The sequence below is a fragment of the Rhinoderma darwinii genome, chromosome 2, assembly GCF_050947455.1.
Source record: "Rhinoderma darwinii isolate aRhiDar2 chromosome 2, aRhiDar2.hap1, whole genome shotgun sequence".
NCBI classification, from domain to species: domain Eukaryota; kingdom Metazoa; phylum Chordata; class Amphibia; order Anura; family Rhinodermatidae; genus Rhinoderma; species Rhinoderma darwinii.
The window spans coordinates 39,677,557-39,696,294 of NC_134688.1; the positions used below are offsets into that span (position 1 = coordinate 39,677,557).

The 18,738-nt window shown below is 47.6% G+C and overlaps 1 protein-coding gene across 4 annotated transcripts in view; it reads right to left on the bottom strand.

Moving 5' to 3' along the window:
* Nucleotides 1-18,738, bottom strand: part of KBTBD3 (kelch repeat and BTB domain containing 3) — a 32,931-nt gene that overhangs the window by 12,669 nt on the left and 1,524 nt on the right. The window contains exons 2-3 of one of the 4 annotated variants that reach the window (XM_075851581.1): nucleotides 9,868-10,053; nucleotides 8,352-8,510 (exon numbers count right to left, since the gene is read on the bottom strand). The exons of 1 other annotated variant lie outside the window; for it this stretch is intronic. The gene's annotated coding sequence lies outside the window, so the exon portion shown is untranslated. Of the gene's footprint in view, nucleotides 1-8,351; nucleotides 8,523-9,867; nucleotides 10,054-18,738 lie in introns of all 4 variants that reach the window. 2 more of the 4 variants (XM_075851580.1, XM_075851579.1) reach the window with 2 other exon arrangements.

Here is an 18,738-nt window from a genome sequence, read left to right on the forward strand (position 1 = left end):
AGGCCGGATTCACACGAGCGTGTGCGTTTTACACGCGCAAAAGTTCTGTGTGTCATCAGCATATGGTGCATCATTATGACACTGTTTTTATGTTTGTAAACAGAAAAGCACGTGTTGCGCGAATCACGCGCGGCACCCGGAAGTGCTTCCGTGTGCCAAGTGCGATTTGCACGCACCCATTGACTTCAATGGGTGCGTGCAGCACGACACACAGGCAAATATAGGACATGTCATGTTTCACGCAGCGCAAATACGCTGCGTGAAATTCACTGACAGTCTGAACGGCCCCATTCATTAACCTATATAGGTCCGTTCGACGCGCGAGAAAATCGCACGCGTAGCAAGGACGTAAAACACATTAGTGTGAATAAGCCCTAACTCTTAATTTTGTAACGTGTCCGTAAAAATGTTCAGTGATTATTTTTTTTTAGCTCAGTTGTCCAAAAATCACTGAAGTAGAGGTTGGCAACCCTGATGTCCATGTGCTCTAATGGAACATATGGAGAGGTAGACAGAAAAGACTGATACGTCTCCTCTGGTGTCCACTTCTGTGTTTGGCTAAAAACAAACGGCACCAAGATGGGTTGTGAGAACCAGGCCTAAAGAAATATAAGTCGTCTCCCCCAAAAAAAAAATATATATATATATATATAAAAAGTGTACCAGAACAGATTTAAAAGTCTCGGTGTGTCTTTCCTTTATACACGGTGTGTCTTCCATCTGTGGCTCTCCAGCTCTTGCAAAACAGTGGCTTTCAGGGTATGCTAGGAGTTGTAGTTTCACAACAGATGGAGAGTCTGGCATTTAGGCCTGATTCACACAAACGTGTCCATTTCGCGTCCGCAAAAAAGCACGGTTTTCATGCGTTGCAGTTCCACCAGTGTTTGTCCCATGTGGCATCAGTTTGTCAGTGTTGGTGCACATTTTAAAAAACAATAAAAATTCTCAGCCTCACCTTAGCAACTGTAGCGTGAAACACAGACAGCACATGGATGAAACCCGTGTGCTATCCGTGATTTTCACGCACCCATAGACTTCAATGGGTGTGTGGTCTGCAAAAACAGGCTAGAATAGGACATGCAACAAGTTTCTAGCAGCGGAAAGATCATGCATGTCTGAATAGCCCCATTGAATTGCATAGGTGCGTTTGCTGCCCGTTGTTTTAACGGACAGCACACGGACATATACAACATTCATGTGAATCAGGCCTTATCCTGTATTAAGCAAAACAGACTATGAAAAATTGAAATCTACCTTTTTTTTTCACTTTATTGCTTTCCAGCTTTATTTGTCCAATAGGAGGTTCTTACTGACATACTTATCATTGATATACATGCAATCCGTCACCCACGCCTTAGTGTAGTCCCTTGTCCCTACAATAACATTTCTTAAACAAACCAAAATTTTAAATAAAATTGTTATAATTATACAATGGCAAAATAAATGAAAAATAAACTATAATCTATGTCTATATTTATACACATTACATCAAACCAACAAGCAAAAAGCCTGTTTGACCAGGATAACTTTTTTTACATTAATCAAATTCCAGTTTTACGGTCTGCACCGAGCATGAACCCTTGCTCAGATAAGCAGGTCATGGCTGAAGAGGTTATTCTCAAGGAGCGTTGCACTTCTTGGGCTTGAAGACTTGCGGCGATTCCGTCTCCTACTCTTCGAGTTCTGCCTTTATGGAAAGTCATGGAGCAGAATACCCTCAGCTGGTCGCTGATTGGTCAGCTGCCCTATACCTTCAGCAAGCTTGCCAAGTTGTATGTTCATTTGATGCAATATGCCATTCCTCTCACTTTGTAGCCTTAGCATGTCATTCGCCATTGAATTCCTTTCAGCAACGCACTTGTTGAAGTGGCCAACATCTGAGTGAAGGCGGTTTAGCCTATGATTCATGCTCTTTCGAAATAGCTTCTGGGTGGCCTTCAAAACCTTAAGTAGATGTGCACCTTCATTACGAGCCGCGTTTGGTGCGGTCTGAGGTGAACGTTCTACAGTGTGTCGAGAGGGATGGACTTTGGGTTTTCTTGGATAAACAGGATGTCCAGGCTGTAGGTCTAGGTGATCAGTGGAGAAGTTCATAGACCGTACAGTAGTTGATTCTACAGGCAAGGTAGAACGGAGGTCTGAGAGCATTGACCATTGTCCATCTAAGAGACCAGTATATAATGGTGTTTGTAGTTCTTTAAGCTTGGAGATATTTTGCAGCTCTTGTGAGGACTTTTCTTCTAGCAGTAGCTTTTGGCCATTCTGCTGGGTACACTGGGAGGGTCCTGTAAATAAAGGAAGAATTTTAGTATTAGAATTAGCTGGAAACTGAATCTTCTACATTTTGTTACTAAGCGGTGATCTATACATAGTCTATTAGTGAAGGACCCCGACATAGAAGTTTACAGGACAGGAGGTAAAGGTGTTTCGGATGTGGACGTTATACATTTTTACTTTTTAGGGCGCTACTGATTGATTTGAACTCTTGAGCTACAGCTGCAGTCCAAATGAATACAATAAGCTGCGTACATCTTGTGGACTGCAGTTCTTGCTCAAGAGTTCAAATCAATTAGTAGCACTACAAAAAGGTCTAGGTGTAGCCCTGGCCTTAGGATGTGGCTTCAGACATTTCCCCCCACTCTTATCACAATTAGGGTATGTCCACACAAAGTGTTTACAGCAGTTTTTTGGGCCGTAAATGTCCCGAAAAATCGGATGCAGAACGCCCCCAAACATCTGCCCATTGATTTCAATGGGAAAATGGCGCTGTTCCGATGGGCCGTTTTTCAAAACTGCCACGTAAAAAAATGTCCGTGAAAAGGAAGTGCATGTCACTTCAGCCATTTTTGGAGCAGTTGTTCATACTCTATAGAAAAAACAGCTCTAAAAACGGCCGTGCTTTTCAGACGTTTTTTTACCAACTCGCATTTTTCGCAGCGTTTTTTACGTCCGTTTTTGGAGCTGTTTTCATTGGAGTCTATGAGAAAACAGCTCCAAAAACGTCTGAAAGAAGTGTCCTGCATATAATGTATATAAGTGTCCTGCATATAATGTATATAAGTGTCCTGCACTTCTTTTGACGAGGCTGTATTTTTACGAGTCGTCGTTTGACAGCTGTCAAACGACGACGCGTAAATAACAGGTCGTCTGCACAGTACGTCGGCAAACCCATTCAAATGAATGGGCAGATGTTTGCCGACGTATTGGAGCCGTATTTTCAGACGTAAAACGAGGCATAATACGCCTCGTATACGTCTGAAATTTGGCCGTGTGAACATACCCTTAAAAAACAGCTGAAAATCAGGAGCCGTTTTCCCTTGAAACCAGCTCCGTATTTTCAGACTTTTTGAGTTTGTGTGTACACATACCCTTATTCTACATTCCCTCAACATCAGTCTTAAACCTTATTCAAACGAGTGGGTCTCAAATCGGCCGTGAAAAACTGCCTTTTTCATGGCCAATTCGCACCCGTGCAGGAACCGTTTTCATGGTTCCCAGCGATTTAAGTCTATTGAGGGATCCGTGAAAACAGACAAAAATAGGGCAAGACCTATTATTTCACGGACCCTTCACACGCTCCGTTAAAACAGCTGTGTGAATAGCCCCATAGAATTACATGCAGCTATGTGACGACCGTTATAAAAAAAAAACAAAAAAAGCCATCACCTGGCCAATTTATACGCTCGTCTGAATAAGGCACTAGGGTATGTTCACACAGTATTTGTTCAGACTTAAAAAAAATAATCTAAATCCAGGTTTTGTAGCTCAGATTTTCAGAGTCTTTTGTAGCGTCAAGAGAAAATCCACGTGTAGAATGATTAAGGGACAGGTCACTTTGTTTTTTTACAAAACTTTTTTCCTGAGTTTTTTTTTTTTTTCTTTAATTCAGTAGCGTGAAAATACACCTCAGAACTTCAGAGTATATTGGTACCTCGTACGAGCAAAAAATATGCCTTGTGATAAGGTGGCTGAACATGTCCTTAGGCTCTGTGCACACTACGTTAAGCCCTTATGCACACGACTGTAAAAACGCCCGTGATGACGGACCGCAATTGCGGCCCGTAATAACGGTTCCATTCAGTTCTATTGGTCACGGACACCTTTCCGTATCACTACGGAAGGGTGTCCGTGCCATTGAACTGTGCCGTGAATTATGGAGCATGTCTATTTTTTCGTGTTTTACGGCCCGTGCTTCCATACTTGTCTGGCCCGAAAAATGTGGGTGGCCGGCCGTGCCTGCAATCGCAGGCCTTGATTACGGTCACGGCCTTGTGCATGGGGTCTAAGTGTGTACGATGATAAAGCTCCTGACATACATGCTAAACGTGTCCATAGGGCTCCATTAGTCCAGAAGAGTGTCCTTTCGGTCTCCGTCATGCTGGTATTCGTCAGTATACCTTTTTTGGAGGATAGAATAGTGTAGTAGACTAAGCTTTTCATCCTGACGGATCCCACATACTGAACGACGGATCCCACCGTTCAGGGAGCTGGGCTCCTAGCGTCCTAGTCCTGTACTGCCTCCCCGCGGGACTACTGTAAAACTGGTTTCAGTACGGGACAGTATTCCGGCTTAGAGGCAGGGACACCTAGTCTTATACATAACTATGATGCTAGGTGCCCGGCTCACTGAACAGTGTTCGGTCTGGGAAATGCAGCCCGTATATCATGGACAGAACACAGTCGTGTGCACGAGGTCTTAGTAAATGTGGGCCATTGTGTCGTATGACAAACTCATCTCTACTGCAACTGTACACGGGCTGCAGAAATTCACACCATGTATCCCTACTGTCAAGTGGTATTTTTAAAGCCAAAATTGTGAAACCGGGAGGCAATAGAAAATAAATTCTGTCGCTCAGTTTATATAAAAGTAACACATACATAGGTCTCTGACCCCTACATCTGTCAGGACATGCTGAGAGTTGTACAACAGCCAGTTAGCCAGATGCTGCACGCCACTGCCCCAAGAGATGCCAGGGCTTATAGGTCGTCATTTATTAAACAGTTAAGACTTTTTTCTTTGCTGCTTGAGTTGCCCGTACACCTAGTGGTAGCGTAGCGCACCAAAACCACACGGTTTACAAAGACAAAGGGGCATAGTTTAAAAAAAAAATAAAAAAAAAAGGGTGCCAAACTTAACAGCGTGCCTCATTGGCGCAAAATAGCGATGCAAAGTCTGATAGCCACAAGGTGGTGGGAGGAAGGAACACGTATAGCATGTTGCGCCAAATGTATGATATAGTGTTAACATTCTGATGAATAACACAATTTGCGCTATTTTTTGCTCCTAAAAACAATGTATACATTCACTGCCTAGAATCAGTGGTATTGCCAGCATGTGCCCTGGGCCTGTTGGCACCACATTTAATTGTATCCATGTCCTCCACCAGTGCCCCAGGTGTTTTCAGAGTCTACCAACACCCCTGCTTGGCACAGGAACACCCTAGCCCAGGAGGTATTGTAAACTAATTGCTACTGATCCTGGCTCCAAATGGTCAAAATCGCAACAATTTTGAGGATAAAATGAACTAGATAAGATTTAGCTGCACTGTGATATCGATATAGAAACGGATCCCCATTACTACGGTGTAAAGAATACAATGAACCGCACTTACCAGCCTCTTCCCGCGGGCACAGCTCTTGAGGATGATCCGAAACAAAGAATTCTATCCCATCAATGACTTCAGCCGGTAGGAGTTTCTTCAGATCCTCCTCATACTGCGTGTATTTCATCTGGACGGGTCCAGCTCGATTACCCACAAGTTTTTTCTCTCGGTTGAGTTTGTTTTTCAGCTGCCACTTTATATCATGAAATCTCTTCTTGCAATGGTTGATGAAACGCCGCTCGTTCCCCACGGTGTTGACGGAATCACAGATCTGCTGCCACATCTGAGTCCTCTTTAATAAGGGGGTGGAGGACTTGTACTTGCCCAGTAGTAGCTCATACACTGGCATTAGTTTGGAGACCAGGGTCACGTTCTCAATATTGGAGAAGCGGCTGTTCCTCGGGCGGCTTTTCTCTTTTGAAGGCACCAAGTTCTTCTGAGGTTCAGGTTTGACTCCTTGTCTGCTTTTCCGCCTTCTTAACCCTTTAATCTCATCATACCCATTGCTTTGCCACCTTCTAAAGTTACAATTCATACAGTTCCCTACCCTGCTCTCCTCTTGGGGGTAAGGCTGCCCAATACTCCCAAGAGCCACACTGGTCAGGCCTTTACTTTCAGGCTTCAGAGCCTTCCTTGCATCCAAGGCTCTTCCACAATTTACACCCGCTCTTCTCCTTCGTCTTCTCATCTTTTTTTTTTTTTTCCTCCCGCACAACTGCAGCAGGAACGACAACTGAACTTAAAAGCCGTCTCCCTCCTTGAGAACAGGTGTGTTAATGAAGCTTTCTATACGAGTCACATGTGAAAGTTATAGCCATGTAATCAGGCCTGGTATCAAAATGCATGGTTGGGTTCAGACATTGCAGACAAAATGCGGATTTCCCACGATACTTGACATGATTTTTGCAACGTGGAAACCCAGCATTAAAGTCGATTCACACATTGCTTGTTTGTTTTAACTAAAGCTAGTAGTAGATTCAGAAAAAAGGCGCATCCCTTTTTCCTTTAGGCCATGATCACACACAGTTTTGATGCAGTTTTTGTGGCAGTTTCTGGTTCAGTTTTTTTTTAAGCCCAAGCATGAAGTGGATCCAATAGAAAATGTATAAAGAAAAGCCTGATGCATCTCCTTTCTTTTGTGTCCACTTCTGCGTTTGGCTCAAGAAACTGAGGGAAAAACTGCATCAAAACTGTGTGTGTGATTCTGGCCTTAGGGCCCATTCACACTGAGGTTAGAACCACATAAAAAAAAACCTGCGTTTTAAAAAACGCATACGGTTTTATTGTGATTTGATGTATCCTTTGATGCGGATGTGTTTTTTTTTACCGCAGCTGTATCGAAAAAACGCATTAAATAGTGGTAAAAACACATGCTTTTTTAGGATGTGTTTTTAACTGCAACGTGTGAATGGACCCTTATATTTCCCATAACTTTTAAAAGCACTTTTGGCTTTGACTAAAAAAAATCTGTAACAAAATCTGTAAAAATACGTGGTGTGTGAATCCAGCCAGGTCCTATCAAACGTTGCAGTGTAGGTGCGGTTAGAATGTGTCAGACTGCGATTTAATGCGCTTTTCGTGACAGTGGTAAAAGCTGCAACCGCATAGGAAAATGCACCAAATTACGTTAAAAATGCTTGCGGTTTTCAGAAACGATTGTAACCGCAACATCTGAATGGACCCCCTGCACAGGCTGCATATTTTGTTGAAGAAATCTCTGCGACTGTAACTCAGTTTTATTCATCTGAACAGGGTTACTTCTGCAGCTAGCACAAAATCTGCCACGTGTGCATAGGGCCTAAGCGATTTCTCAAAAATGGAGGCAAAGACCACGATGTGTTTGAAAAATACACAGTAAAACCACATGTCGGTGTATTTTTCGGCCACATTGCTACGTGTGTCTTCACCCCAATTCAAATGTGAGGAACATATATTACAATATACTGTATATGGTACATTCTCATGTCTCACTTTTGCCTTACCAGTATTTTACAGATTTACAAAAATAAATCCCTTTCACGCTATGGGAGAGAGATATCAAAACTGGTGCAAAGGAAAGCTGGAGCAGTTACCCATAGCAACCAATCAGGATTTAGCTCTCATTTTTCTCACTTTTCCTTTGCACTAGATTTAATACCTCTACCTCATTGACCCATATTTACTAAAACTGACGTATTTTAAGCCAATCAAAGTGGAGGGGGTAGTTGGGGTGATTTGTCCCCACATAAAAAGACACCAATATTATAAATGGCACCTGCTGTAGTAGGTAGAGGTGCTCGTAAATTGACCTGTGGTGCGGATTGTAAAATTGCGCATGTCAATTTATCTTGCGTTCCCATCTCAAAATTGTATCTACCAAGTTTATTTTAAAAAATGCACCAAAATCCACATTAGGCCCCATACACATGGCCGTGCCCGTAATCACAGGCCACTATTGCAGGCACGGCCGGCAACAGACAGCCGCCTTCATTTTCGGCTTGTACTCCCATACAAAGTATGGGACCACGGACCGTAAGAAGCAAAAGATAGGACATGTCCTATCTTTTGCGGTACACTTCTGCAGCCCGGACACCTTCCCGTAAATAAACGGGAAGGTCTCCGTGAACAATAGACGTGAATGCGTCCATAATTGCTGACGATTTTTACGGTCATGTGCATGGGTTCTAATAATGTAAAATCCGCAACTAAAAACCCATAAAATAAAAAAAAATCACAGAATATTAAGTGCGCATTTTACTTCAGAATTACCTGCGTTTATTTGCTGTTTTGATGTGAAGTTTTCGCATCAAATTCCGCAACTTGTGTATGTAGCCTTGCAGTGGTGGGCGCATAGGCATTGTGGTTGGCAATAAAGGATATACAGTCAACCACCAGGTCCTATGTTCATGTGCCAATACATTTTATCTGCTGTGAAATGGCCTAAAATCAGTTACCAAAAAATATATACAGTAAATATACTGCCGATATCCATCCCGTTTTTATTGTAAATTTTATACATTACATAGTAATGGGTAAAATCGATGAAAAATTAGGACAAAAAAAATCAGATAAAGCAGCCTGCGAAATTGAAACCTGTTAAACATACATTGCACTGTACCAAAAAATCCAAGACTAGTCTGGTGCTAACCGGCTGCAGGGGCACGTGGCCTAATGGGTGGGTCTGAAAAAAAGTTGATTTGGTGCATATGGCAAAAAATACTTACAGAAATGCACACCGTTTTTTTTTACAAAGTTGACGACGCTATTGATCCGTCAAACCGACGGAACCCTGGCACAACGGAGACAAACGGAAACCATTGGCACTGGATCCATCACCATTGAAATGGTGATGGAAACGGAAACCTCTGGTTTCCGTTTGTGTCTGCCAGGGCTCCGTTCCGACAGAAAAGCGCCGATGGAACGTCGGAACGGAGAACTAGCGCAGATGTGAACGAAGTCCAAGACAGTGTTAATAAATCCTCCCCAACGTATTTTACAAATTTAGTGCCCCTTAGCTTCTAAGGAGATCCACAGGTCTCTAAACAAAACTTTGGTCAAACAATCTGGAGAAGAGATTTTATTCTAAGGGTATGTTCACACGGCAGCCTCCGTTACGTCTGAAATTACGGTGCTGTTTTCAGGAGAAAACAGGTCCGTAATTTCAGACGTAATGGCGTGTGCAGGCGCTTTTCGCTGCCTCCATTACGGACGTAATTGGAGCTGTTTTTCCATGGAGTCAATGGAAAACGTCTCCAATTACGTCTCAAGAAGTGACAGGCACTTCTTTGACGCGGGCGTCTTTTTTACGCGCCGTCTTTTGACAGCGGCACGTAAAAAAAAAAGACCGTTGGCACAGAACATCGTAAAACCCATTCAAATGAATGGGCAGATGTGTGCCGACGCTTTGGAGCCGTATTTTCGGACGTAATTCGGGGCTAAAACACCCGAATTACGTCCGTAAATAGGGTGTGTGAACCCAGCCTAAAACAATCACCAGTGAACAGTAGGCCTGGACTCATTTCTTAGGCTGGAATCACAAATGCAGTTTATGATGTCGTTTTTTGTGCCAAAGCCAGGTATAGATGCCATAGGTGCCAACTCTCTCAGAAAGTCTTGAGGCACGAAAACATATAGAGAAAGTGCCTGGGACTGTATGTGATAGGGGAGAGAAAGGGGGGGGGGATAAGTGTGGGAAAATTAGGAGCAGGGATTGGTGGGCTAAGGGGATAGAGGAGGGGTTAAGAGAGTATAAATATGTGAGGTCAAGTATAGTTCACTCTCTTACCTGCTGTAGCTGCACACGCTCCTCCCGCGTGAGGTAGATTTGGTTGTTATTTGTGTCTTGTCTCTGTTTTCATTTCCTTGCGTTTCTTTTGCCGTGTCTTTTATGGCCTGTCCGTTAATTGACTTTTTTGTGTTTCTGTGGTTTTTCTTTGTTTTTTCAGATGTCACAATGGCGCGGAGATAGGCTCTGAAGAGTTAAAATTTGTGAGAAGAACCTACATGCGTGCTGCTTCACAGTGGGCGGCATCACAGATATGCTAATGAGAAGTGGTTACTTCAGGGCCATGTGATAAACGTTGTTAATAAAGCTGTGGCCATTCCCACAATTTTCCAATAAAACCGGTTTCTTTACTTAATTAATTAGTAAAGTTGGGTAATGTGTTAAGTGACTCAGTATAGGTATAATAAAACATGCAGTCTAGGAGACTCCCGGAAAAAGGGGAGATCTGCAAAACTTCTGAAAGCGCCAGCAAACCTGAGTGCCACACACACTACCCTCCTCCTGTTCCTGCACTTTCCTTCGCTGCCAAGCGACACTGCAGACAACGCCCCGATGCTGATCGGCACCAGGGCGGTGTTGGCGGTGGTGCACAGGAGCCGAAGGAAGCACAAGGAGGGGAGTATCTAAATGTCTGGTCTTGGGTATGTAAAGTGGTAATTTGGGGTCTGGTCTGGGAGCTTTAAATGGATAGTTTTGCATCTATTCTGGGATCTATAAATGAGGCATCTGTATTTTTTAGGGGGGGTCCTGGTGTGTGTTTTTTTTTTTGTATCGGTTCTAGGATCCATATTTAGGGGGTCTGGCCTGAGTTCTTTGCAGACACTGAAGCGCCTAGGGAGAGTGTCAGGGACTGCAAGGGGTTAAGAAGGATGGAACGTTTTAATAATGCCCAGGACCAGGATTGGTGAACAAGGGGTTGAGGGGCGTGGTTAAGAAGATATAAGGCAGGGGTTTGGGGCAGAAAGCCCTCTTACCTTCAAGCTGCAGTGGAAGAAACACCTTTGCTGCTGCTGGAAGATTCGGAGCGTGATCCTTCAGGACTGATGGCGGAAGATCTTTTGCGGCAGGTTGCACAGCGGGTGGCGTTGGAAGGGCCTGCCTGGCTGGAATCCCTGCTAGCTGATGGGGGACGAAGTGGATCAGAGCGTGTCATGGAACAGCCGGGAGCGGCTACCCGAGGTAGGCCGCAACGCGTTATTCGCCCCCCAGTTCGTTTGAGCCCTAGCCCCGTTGCTGTTCGGGGCGCTATGACTGCTGCACCGTTGTGCGCTGGTCCCAGCATGTCCCCTAGGCCTATTTCGCCTGGCGCCTCGTCGGTCGACATAGTGCTGCCCTCCCCCCCCCCCCCCCCCCCCCGTCCACTCGTCGCGCTGGCGTCCCTCCCCATGGCGGTAAGAGGGCTGCTGTGAAACCGGCGCAGGCACGGTACAACCCACCTCGAGCTGCAGTTGCGGGCACGGATGCGGCGGCCGATTTCCGGGACAGCGGGGTGAGTATGGCGGGCCCAGGTAACTGGTCCGCCATGGTCGCGTACCACGAGGCATGTTCGCGGGAGCTGGGACTTACTTCCGGTTCCCGTGAGCCGCCGGGGCCGACGCCATCGCTCCCCGTTCTGTTCTCTGTGCAGCCGGAAATGGCTGTGGGGAGAACAGAGGCGGGACTTCCTGGCCGGCGCAGGTCGGCCAGGAAACAAGATGGCGGCGCCCATGGAAAGAAGATGGCGGCGAGTACAGGGAAGCGAGCGGTGAATACGCGGCATAGCCCTGGGGCGGGTGCTTCTGCTGCGCCTGCTGCTTCTCAACTCCAATCTCCCCCGGTTCCCTGTCAGCAGGGGTCGAGGCCGGGAGGGGAGCGTGCTAGTGAGGATAGGGTCAGGGGAGCGGTGGACCCGTTTTGCCCTTCTCCTGCCTTGTCTCATTTTTCTCCTGCAGGTCCGGTGAGGGAGCGTTCCAGGCGAGGGAGGAAACGCCGAGCTGGAAGACATCGTCATCGCGGCCATCACAGACGTCGCAGATCAGGTGGAGTGAAGAGGCATGGTCGGCGGTCTTCCTCGTCTTCCAGTGAGGGATTCTCCTCCTCGTCAGCGACATCGGCATCTGCCTCGTCAGGGTCGTGGAGGAGGTCGTCGCGGAGATCGTCACGGCCGCAGAGACACAGTCGACGCCGGGAGGTGCGGCACTTGTCGGTGGATCGTGAGCAGCTGTCCCAGGTTGTCCCTCCCGCCGGGCCGGTGGAGGAGGTTCAGGCCGTGGTTCCAGTGCCGCGGCAAGTGGCTGACGGACCCTCTGGAGTCGGTGGGACCTCTGGGAGCGGTGAGTCGGCCAGCGGTGACGCATGGCTTAATAAATCTAATGCTTCGGGTGCCGATTTGATTTCCGTTTTAAAAGCCGTGGTGGCTGGTTTGAATGTGAATGAGGGAACGTCGGTTCCCTCTGTGCCACCAGGGGCGGCTAAGCTCCCGTCTGAGAGAGAAAATACTTTCGCTAGTTTGACGTTTCGAGATTCTTTGTTTTGTGGGGTCGCTCCTCTCGGGACTCATTTGTCAGCTGAGACCAAGGACAAGATTTGGAAGAATGAATTTGTGGATATTTGGTCTTTGGTCTCAGTGGAGCAGGTCCCGCCCCTGGAGCTGCGGCCGCTAGGCCCACGGGGGCCTGTTGGCTCTACAACAAGGGCCACTGTCGGTTCTTTGCCATGTGCAAATTCCGACATGAATGCTCCATCTGTGGGGGCGCTCATTCGGCGCTCCGGTGTTTCCGGAGAGGCAAGCAGCCGGTCAAGGCACCTCCTTCCGGCGCAGCGGAGAACGCCGGTGAACATTCTCGAGATGGTCCCATGGTTAGAGCCATACCACAGGAGGTGGGAAGCAGAGGTGCTCACTAGCGGGTTTTCGTTTGGTTTTGAGATTCCTTTTGAATATTCTGCAACATTGTCGTTGGCTGACAATTTGAAGTCGATCAATGAGAATGTTGGCATTGCGCGTCTAAAATTGGCGAAAGAGGTGGAGTTAGGGAGAATGGCAGGTCCATTCTGCGAGCCGCCATATTCGAATCTGCGAGTTTCCCCCCTTGGCTTAGTTCCGAAGAAGGAGCGGGGGAAGTTTAGGCTGATTCATCACCTTTCCTTTCCTCGTGGCGGTTCTGTTAACGATGGGATTCCCAGGGCGGATGCGGCGGTTTCGTATACATCTTTCGATGTTGCAGTGAGGCTGGTACAGGCGGCAGGACAGGGTGCGTTGTTAGCCAAGTCAGATATTGAAGCGGCTTTTCGTTTACTGCCGGTTCATCCGGAGTGTTTTCACCTGCTGGGTTGTTATTTAGATAATGCTTTTTATGTTGATATGTGCCTTCCCATGGGTTGTTCCATATCGTGTAGTTACTTTGAAATGTTTGCGTCCTTTCTAGAATGGGTAGTTCGTTTGGAATCTGGTTTTGCTTCGGTCATTCATTATTTGGATGATTTTCTTTTTGTGGGCCCTGCGGGCTCTGGGTTGTGCAGCACGTTGCTACGGGTGTTTCGACAGGTAATGTCGCGTTTTGGGGTACCTATTTCGGAAGACAAGACTGAAGGCCCGGTAACTGTTTTGTCATTTTTGGGCATTGAGATTGATACCATGCAGATGATTTTTCGCTTGCCTGATGACAAATTGGCAAGTCTGGTGTCGCAAGTTGACCAGGTCATGGGGTCTAAAAAAGTGACGTTAAAACAGTTAGTCGTTATTGGGACTGCTGGTGTTTGCCTGTCGGATAATTCCAATGGGTTGTGTTTTTTCTAGGCGTTTGTCCTTAGCCACTAGGGGTATATTGAAACCGAATGATTTCATCCGGGTAACGTCCTGGATGAAAAAGGATTTGTTTGTCTGGCATTCCTTTTTGAGTTCATTTAATGGTAGGTCGGTGTGTCAGGACGCTGAGTTGTCTAATATAGATTTGGAATTGTTCACGGATGCAGCTGGGAGTGATGGTTTTGGAGCAATTTTGGGCCGAAGTTGGTGTAGATCCCCCTTGGCCCTCACATTGGGGGGAGTTAGGTTTGCTACGTAATTTGACGTTATTGGAGTTGTTTCCGATTATAGTTGCTATAGAGTTGTGGGGTAGCGTGATGGTGAATAAGCGGATTGTATTTTGGACAGACAACATGGCGGTGGTGCACGCGGTGAACGGTTTGTCGTCTAGTTCATTGCCGGTATTAGCGTTATTACGATGGTTGGTTTTAAAATGTTTGGAGTTAAATGTGTGGTTTCGTGCAAAACATGTTCCGGGAGTCCGTAATGTGATGGCCGATGCTTTGTCTCGTTCACAGATGTCCTGGTTTCGGGAATTGCACCCGGCAGCTTTGGCAGAAGGGGAGTCCGTCCCCCCCCCTTCACTTATGGGCCCTGGTCGAGGACAACTTATGAGACTGTTGAGGGGTTCTGTGGTGCCAGCGACTTGGAAGAGTCATTGCAGAGCGTGGGATCGGTGGTTGGAGATTGCGGGGGGTAATTTCCCATTACAGGATGGTTGTCACCTTGATATCACCCTTGCAAGCTTGGTGCAGTTACGTCAGGAGGGTTGCAGTGCGGCCACTGCAGGAAAACATTTAGCAGGTGTGGCCTTTATGTTAAAATTGTGGGGATGTAGAGATGTTACAAAATAATTTGTTGTTGGGCAGTCTTTGAAAGGGTGGAGGAAAGAGGCGTTTTCCAGGGACACGAGGCGTCCAGTATCTTTTGCGCTCTTGGGTCGGCTTCTATCCGTGTTGTGTTTTGTGTGCCGGGATGAATGAGGTTTCGTTGTTTGGCGCAGCTTTTTCTTTGGCTTTCTTCGCCGCATTACGGGTTAGTGAGCTGGTTCCACCCAGCGTGAACACAAGCGGTGGGCTCCTCGGATCTGATGTGGTGGTTTTGGGGGATTCCCTCCGGGTCTGCGTTCGGAGGTCAAAGACAGATACGGCAGGGAGGGGAGCTTGGTTGTCTATTAGGAAGATTGGGGGCCAGGAGTGTCCGGTAAGGTTGGTTCAAGAATTTATGTCTGTACGGGCGCCCGGGGCTCAATTCTTGATACATCAAAATGGTTCAGCGATGTCGCGTTTTCAATTTGAGGCGGTTTTTAAGGCCGGGCTAAAGTACCTGGGGCTGCCACAGGGCGAGTTTGGCACGCATTCGTTTAGGATTGGCGCTGCCACGGAAGCAGATGCCTTGGGCTTGGATTCAGTGGCTATCATGCGTTTGGGTAGATGGTGTTCTAATAGCTATAAGTCGTATGTGCGACCGGATTTGGTTTTAAAGTGTGATTAATCATGGTGGTTCCCCTGTTAGTTTCCTTTTTCTCCTCCTCCCCCTGATGCCCCCCCCTTCCCACCCCTCCCCTCCTTCCTAGTTTCCTTAGGGTATCGTGTTATGCTATTCCTGTCTGTATCCTTTGTCCGGGAATTTAGCTTGACTTTTCTTTTGTTAGGGTCTCGGCGCCCCCAGGTGTGGATCCTGGGGCACTCATATGTGCATTGGGCGGCGGTCCGAGCAGTACGGAGGCCGTTGGGTCCGAATTTGGGCCTCTCACAGGCCGACGTCCACTGGAGAGGTGTCCGGGGACTACGGTGGGTGCAGTTACTGCCAGAGGTTGTGGCACACGGAAGGACCTGTTGTCCCGATCATCCACGCCGGGGGGAATGATATCGGCCAAGTTAAAATGGCCGAGTTATTATCGTTTATACGGGCTGATTTGGCGCGCTTTCAGGACCTGTTCGCTCGATGTGTTGTGGTTTGGTCTGAGATAGTGGCGCGCACGGTGTGGCGGGGAGCGAGGAACATGGCTGCATTGGAGAGAGTGCGCAGGTTGATTAATGTACGGGTGTCGCGGTTCATTCGCTCAATAGGTGGAATTGGGTTGCGGCACCAATCCCTGGAGGGGGATAATGCGGATTTGCTGGCGCCAGATGGAGTGCACCTCAATGATATCGGGCTCGATATCTTTTTATTGGATCTGTTGGATGGTGCCGAGAGAGGGCTGGCGTTGCTTGGTGGGGGTGGTCGGGGGACTGAGTAGGTTTCTCAGTTCCCCTTCTTGGCGGAAAGTACGGCAGAAGAAGACAGAGTTAGCACCCTACATGCCTGATGGAGACATGGAGCATCGGCATTTCAGGAGAAGGAGAAAGAAATATATATATATGTCTTCATGCCGATGGTGTAAATATAATAAAGCTGTGGCCACTTCCACATTTCCATAAAGAAGGTGTTGGTGTGTTATTTAATGAAGGATGGTATAAGGTCCTGGGCAGGTAAGGTGGACAATGGGTCCTTGCAGTCCTATTAGTTTAGGGTGTCTGGGAGAATTTATTTATGGGTCTGTATTAGTCTATGGGATCTAGTCTGGGGTCTGCAATCACTATATGTGACTTAATTGGCATATGTTGGGGGGGGGGTGTCCTGTATAAACGGGCGGGCACTTGTTGTTCCTTCCTTTGGGATGTCCCTTTTCAATAGTTGGCAAGTACGATATATAACTAGATATAAACAAGTGTACGCATTATACTGAATATTCAAACATATATACACACACACACACTGAAAATACACCTACATCCACACAGATGCATGCATACATGCAGGGCCGCCATCAGGGGGGTATTACTGGTACTCCCGTCAGGGGCCCGGCCACATGAAGTAAAAGGGGCCCGCCGGGCTGCCGTCGCACCCCCCCCCTCGGACTGTTGCCCCCCCCTCGCAACGCTCACGGCCCCCCCCCTCGCAACGCTCACGGGCCCCCCTCGCAACGCCCGCGGCACCCCCCTAGCGTCACCCCCCTAGCGACACTCCCCTAGCAACACTCGCGGCAGCCCCTGCATACCTGTTGTAGCTTCACTGGAGGGGAAGATGCAGCATGTGCTGAAGCTGCGTGTGGAGATCCCGCCCCCCAGCTCCTCTACACTGCCGACCGGACCTGCAGGCTGGTGAGTATGTTCCCCTATCCATTCTGATTCCCATCCCCCTGACCCCATTTGTAGATTGTATAAAGTTGGTTAAAAAGTTTTTTGGTATTTTTTCGTTTTCCTAGCGCTTTTTTGCCGCGATTTTCGTAATCGCGGCAAAAATGGCGCAGTTTCGCCGCGATTATATAAAAATCGCGGCAAAACCGCGTGATTTGTGCCGCAATTACGAAAATTGCATAAAAAAAAGATACAAAACATGAAAAGTGCTGTTAGGCTATATTCTCACAGTGCGGTCAAGTCACGTTTTTTTGCAAAAATTGTGGCAAAAAATGGGATTTCACCGCACTGTGTAACTAGACTAAGGCCTTATTCAGACGGCCGCATTCGGTCCGTGACATACGGAGCGTGATGGAGCCGGACTCCTAGCATCATAGTTATCAGTGTTGCTGGGAGTCCCTGCCTCTCTGCGGGAATACTGTCCCATACGGTAATGATGCTTTCAGTACGGGACCGGGGACAGTATTCCCACGGGAAGGGAGGGACTATGATCATAGATAACTGTGATGCTAGAAACCCGGCTCCCTGAACTGTGGTCGGTCCGGGAAATATGGCCGATACACGCTCCGTATATCACAGACCGAACATGGACATCTGAATAAACCACTTACTTGCCTCCTATTTTTGGTGCGGATTGTGCACTGAAAATTCACTACAAATGACAATATAAGGCCTTATTCACACGAACGTGTTATACGTCCGTGATACTTATTACGTCGCACGGATCTATGTTAGTGAATGGGGCCGTTCAGACTGTCAGTGAATTTCACGCAGCGTGTGTGCGCTGTGTAAAACTCACGACATGTCATATACTTGCCCGTGTTTCGCGCAGCACACACCCATTGAAGTCATTGGGTGCGTGCAAATCGTGCACGGCACACGGAAGCACTTCCGGGTGACGCGCGTGATTCGCGCTACACAGGGCCGCCATCAGGGGGGTATTAGGGGTACTAGTGTAGGGGGCACGGCCAAACTTAATTGAAAGGGGGGTCCGGCAACTGCCGCGACTTGCCTTTGGTAGAAAAAAACAGGCCCCTGCAATGGGGCCTGTTCTTTTCACCAAAACAATGTCGTGAGCTGCGGGCCCCCCTCTCGTCAAACACCGCCGTGAGCTGCGGGCCCCCCTCTCATCACAAGTCCGATCTATGGGGAAGGACAGCCACACAGGGACAGCAGCGCACAGTTTACTTACCTGCTGGCCCGCCTCCAACTCCGCCTCCTCGTCCGACTCCGCCTCCTCGTCGTCCTCCTCGTCCGACTCCGCCTCGTCCTCCTTCTCCAGAGCGTAGCTGCGTAAGGAGAGGGGGAGGAGTCTAGTTGTTGCGCGGCGGCAGGAGTTCTACGATCCCCGCCATTTTCTGGAGCCTGGAGGTCAAGGACGACATCTGGACCGAAGACATCGCCTGAAGAGGACTGGAGTGGGAGCAGCTCTTCTGACACGGTGAGTAAAGTGTCTCAAAGTGCTGTTTATGTATGGCCCTGTTCACACAGAGTATTTTGCAGGCCGAAAAAATCTGCCTCAAAATTCCTTAAAGAATTTTGAGTCAGATTTTGACCTGCCCACACTATCTTGCCGCGTTTTTTGCTGCGTTTTTTGCCCGCTGCGATTGAGGACAGCAGACAAAAAACGCAGCGAAAAATGCTGCTTTTCCTTTTTTCCGCGACTGGCTCCCATTGATTTCAGATTAAATCAATGGGAGGCGGTTATGGAAGTTGTTTGGTACTGATTCTGACGCAGTGTCCGAGTCAATATCAAGGCCCAAAAACTCTGTGAACTGGGCCTTATTGTTAGGGCTTATTCAGACGACCGTGTAATACATCCGTGCAACGTGCGTGATTTTCACGCGCCTCGCACGGACCTATGTTACTCTATGGGGCCGTGCAGACTGTCAGTGACTTTCACTC